Consider the following 5,168-nt stretch of genomic DNA (forward strand, 5'->3'; position numbering starts at 1 on the left):
GGTCTGGGTTCTTATGGGTTAAGGACAAAACTTGCTAGCGAAGCCAGGAACAACTATTGTTAAGTGACAATTTAGTGTTGTGCTTGAAGTTAGCAAACCAGAGATGATACAGTGATGTAATGAAGGTTTGCCAGTTTAAACTGTGAACAGGAACCAGCCCAGAACTAGAACTACTTTTGAGTTTGTGGAAAACAGGATAACAGATGTCTATCTTGCAGCCAGCTGCAATTTAAATTTAGTGATGTATTTCAGAAGCAATTAGAGATAAATGGCTGCTCTGTTAACAGGGTGATAAAAAAACCTCGCTTGAATGATATTTATTCAAAGGGAGGACAGTCCCCAGTGGGCCATGTGCTGCAGGGTTTGTTTGTGTCGGAGGAGCCAGTGAACCTTCACCACTCGACATCCTGACTGGATCACCATGTCCTCCCGGCTTCTTCTGCTCTGTAGGGACTTCTGTACCGAAACCATGCCCAAAAGGAACATTCAGGTGCATATCCTGCAATATCTCTATAAACTTAATAATCCTCATTTCTATAATTACCACGAACCACAATTTTTATATGCATAATGGGATTTTAACTCTAAAACTACACTAAGTATTGCAGCAGTGGTTGAACATTGTTCTCTATTTATCTAAGTTGTAATTTAATGTACAGTCATGGAAAAAATGATTAGACCACACTTGTTTTCTTCAATTTATTGTTCATTTTAATGCCTGGTACAGCTGATATCTAGCCATTTTCCATGTTTTTTCTTGATTATGATTTTGGTTATTATCAATTAAACCATGGAAAATGTCTAGATATCAGCTTTTAAATTAAACTCTATTAATTTATTTTTGTTGTTATCATTATATCTGTCCAAACAAATGTACTGTTACTTGTACCAGGCATTAAAATGAACAAGAAATTGAAGAAAAAGGGTGGTTTAAGATTTTTTTCCATGACTGTATGTTTTTGTGTATTTATTTTTATTGTTTTCATAACAGAAAAATATAAACAAATTATATATACAAATTAGAGATAGTTGGTGGAGCTACACAGAACAATACATGTTTTTTGTGTGGGTATAACATAAATGGCACAGCAACAGAATAACACTAATTCAGTTTTTAGACATTAAATCAAGAAAAGGTTGCCATATTTTAAAAAAAGACATCCTCTTTAGTAGATATTATGTACCTGATTTTCTCCTAGTGTAATACATTTCCCATCTCTCTCAACCACATTTCAAATGTAGGAGCCCTTTCAGATTTCCAAGATTGTAGAATTAACTTTCTGGCTAACAATGTTGAAAGGGAGATAGCCTTAGCTTCATAACTACTTTATGACTGTATGTTAAATGTTAACGATTTAACGCAAAATGATAATGACCCATGTTCAACTTAATGCTTTGTGAGTGTAAAATATATCAGTGTGATGACACAGGAGATGTAACATCCTCAGAAATTGTCCAAGGAAACAACATGGAGTGCTCCCTGTGATGTAATACTGAGCAAATATTATCCAGATGCATGAAATCACTTGACTTTTGCTATGTTTTATAGTTTGCATGCATCTTTTGACAGTGAGCAGAGCGGGCTCGTGGATGAGTCTCAGTGTCGTAGCTGCAGTCCTGGCTTCTACTGTTCAGAGACGGGCCTCTCTGCAGCCTCTGGACCCTGCCTGGCAGGTCAGAAACAACACTGTGAAGTTTGTTTTGTTAGAATGGTAGCAAGTTCCAGTGGTGGGATGTAACTAAGTACATTTGCTCAAGTACTGTACTTAAGTGCAATTTTGAGGTACTTTTACTTTCAACCTGGTCTCACAGAAATCCGTGAAATAGCCACGGATTTCGCTTAACTCAAAATCTGTGGAATAGCCACGGAATCGCTCAAATTTCCGTGAAACTGACACGGATTTCGCTACAATGCAAGTTAATGACAGTCATATCCCGTGGCTATTGGTTTGTTCCAAGTCACGTGACTTTCAAGGTCCCAGCGGTCAGAACAAAAAACATGGCAGACAGTTCTCTCATTTTTAGTGAAAAATCAATATTTTTACTTAGTTTCTGCATAAAAATGGATTTTGATCACATTTCTAGCGAGAAATATATGTTTTATTTTCTAAATATTCACTCAGTGAATGTACATAATCACTTTGTATGTTGGAATAGCCACGGGATATGACTGTCATTAACTTGCATTGTAGCGAAATCCGTGTCAGTTTCACGGAAATTTGAGTGATTCCGTGGCTATTCCACGGATTTTGAGTTAAGCGAATCCGTGGCTATTTCACGGATTTCTGTGAGATCATGTTGTTTACTTTACTTGAGTATTTCCACATGTGTAACTTTATACTTCTACTTCACTACATTTTGAGGGCAAATATTGTACTTTTTACTCCACTACATTTAGCTGACAGCTTAAGTTACTTTTCAGGTTGAGATTTAACATAAAAAACATAATCAATGTAAAATGATTATGAATGTTCATAACTTAAACCACATAAAATTATATTAAATAGATAAATTGAGTCCTACCTTGACAGCAGTAAAATGCTGCTTATTTAAATGCACTAATAATAATAATAATTTAATAATATATTTAGAATATATAAAACAATCTGAGTGGGTCCATTATGCATAACAACTACTTTTACTTTTGATACTTGAAGTACATTTTGATGCTGATACTTTTGTACTTTTACTTCAGTAAGTTTTGAATGCAGGACTTTTACTTGTAGTGGAGTCATTTCACAGTGTTGTATTAGTACTTTTACTTAAGTAAAGGATCTGAATACTTCTTCCACCACTGGCAAGTTCTTACTTTATATAAAAGTGTAGCATTTTTATTGAAGTGTTTCTCCCCAGGTTTCTACTGTCTAGAGGGATCTCAGACTGCTACTCCAATGTCAAGTGTATCCGGAAGTGTTTGTCCGACAGGCCACTACTGTGCCGAAGGCAGCAGTGTACCCTCGCCCTGCCCAGCTGGCTTTTATCAAAATGAGACCGGAGGAAAAGGCAAAGAGGACTGTAAAGCATGCCCTCTTGGTAAACAAGAAGTATCAACAGAACGCAAAATTGACTTACAAATCCCCTCGCTGTCTCTAAAGGCGTCCGTTCTGCTTTAATGTCTCTGCCAGGCTTGTTCCAGGATTTGTCAGGCCAGAAAGAGTGTAATCCCTGTCCTCCTGGGTTCCACTGCCAGTCCCAAAGTCCTAGCCCCACCAGGGGGAGCTCCACTGGAGTCTCCAGTCCTCAGCCCTGCCCAGCTGGCTACATCTGTCCCCGGGAGAGTCCAGACAGTCAGCCTCTTCCCTGCCCCAAAGGCACCTACAGCCACAGCCACGGTCTCACCGCCACAGGTAAAAACCCAGTCTTTGTGCACTGCACAAAAGGTGTGTCTAAAAACAAGGTGCATACCCTGCAATATCTCTATAAACTTAATAATCTTCCTCATTTCTATAATTACCATGAACCACAATTTTTATATGCATAATGGGATTTTAACTCTAAAACTACACTAAGTATTGCAGCAGTGGTTAAACATTGTTATCTATTTATCTAAGTTGTAATTTAATGTACAGTCATGGAAAAAAATATTAGACCACACTTGTTTTCTTCAATTTATTGTTCATTTTAATGCCTGGTACAGCTGATATCTAGCCATTTTCCATGGTTTTTCTTGATTAGGATTTTGGTTATTATCAATAAAACCATGGAAAATGTCTAGATATCAGCTTTTAAATGAAACTTTAAATGAAAAACAAGATAAAAACACTAAATCTGAGGGAAATTATCTTGCTGCATGGACAGATAATTTCGTTTGACAAGATTTCTTGAAATAAGATTGTTAAATCTAGAAATAAGCATGTTGAACATGATGAACTCTTAAAACAAGATAAATTATCTAACACTTCGAAATGTAATTTGTTGTTTTTTTTATCTTGGTATGAACCAAATCATTTGCAGTGTAGAAGAAGAGAACAAATAAAATCACAGTATTAAATGTGGCTTTTTGGACTCATTTGGAGAGGAAATGACTTATTACGGCAGATGTTTGGTGATATAACTCTAAATTTGCATTTAATTTCAGACAGTCTACAATAAAATAAAATCATTTCAATATTATAAAAACAATTTTTCTTCACATTAGCTTCCTTGATTTAGTTTATTTCAACACATCGACACCTCTGGCAGTGTGTGACCATGTCAGTGACTGGCAGGTAGCTTGTTTTAATGTTTGGACTGAAGATAACGCTGCCAATCTTTGTTGGCAGGTGAGTGTCTTGTGTGTCCAGCGGGTCAGTTTTGTGGCTCTGAAGGTTTGGTTGAGCCTTCAGGGCCGTGTGCTGCTGGATTTCTCTGTCTGATGGGCGCCACAGTACCGAACCCGACTGACAACAGAACAGGATCTCTCTGTCCAGCTGGGATTTTCTGCCAACAAGGGCTAAGAGCAGGTAGATGGAATAAAAGACACCTAGCATTATTGTTAGGGTTTCTCAGTAAGTTTCCACCTTTAATGCAGTTTCTGCTGATAAAAGATTATCAAGATATTTAAAGATAATATCCTTCATTTCAATGTTTTGTTTTCTCCTTTTGCCCTCCAGGTCAGAGGTGTCAAACTCTGGCCCGTGGGCCAAATTTGGCCCGCAGTATAATTATATTTGGCCCGCGAGGAAATACCAAAATATAGTACTACAAATCCCAGAATGCTCTGCTCGTGTTTTGGCTTGAACACAGTAGATCAGTGTGTAGCAAACTGAGCAACAATTAAAGTTGTCTTTATGCACTTTTTCTTGCTAGTCCAAGGCATGGACTTGAATGGTTGCACATTCATTGAAGGATATTATTATTAGTCATTTGGTTTATTATTATTATTATTTTATTCTTACATTTATTTTTAGCCCGTGGAAAAAGATTACTGTTAAATTTAAATTTAAAGAAGGCCGCATATAAAATAAAGGGACATACGATTTTTATTTAAATTTTAAGTAAGAAATGAATGCCATTGATGTGTTTGTTTGTTTTATTTGATATTCGATTTTGATTGCAATATTAAGTTATATCAAGCTTTGCTTGTTCCATTTCGTTTGAACTTGTTTAGGTCAATTTTTTCAATAAATATCAATGTTGGCCCGCGACTTTGTCCAAGTTTAAAATTTTGGCCCACTGGGTATTTGAGT

At 36.6% G+C, this 5,168-nt stretch overlaps 1 long non-coding RNA gene across 1 annotated transcript; it reads left to right on the forward strand.

Moving 5' to 3' along the window:
* The first annotated feature begins 430 nt into the window (after nucleotides 1-430).
* On the forward strand, nucleotides 431-2,981 carry LOC131969535 (uncharacterized). The gene is made up of 3 exons (XR_009394126.1): nucleotides 431-490; nucleotides 1,571-1,674; nucleotides 2,854-2,981. It is a non-coding gene; the product is annotated as an uncharacterized LOC131969535 (long non-coding RNA).
* The last annotated feature ends 2,187 nt before the right edge of the window (nucleotides 2,982-5,168 follow it).

The sequence above is a fragment of the Centropristis striata genome, chromosome 4 (assembly GCF_030273125.1).
Source record: "Centropristis striata isolate RG_2023a ecotype Rhode Island chromosome 4, C.striata_1.0, whole genome shotgun sequence".
Lineage (NCBI taxonomy): Eukaryota > Metazoa > Chordata > Actinopteri > Perciformes > Serranidae > Centropristis > Centropristis striata.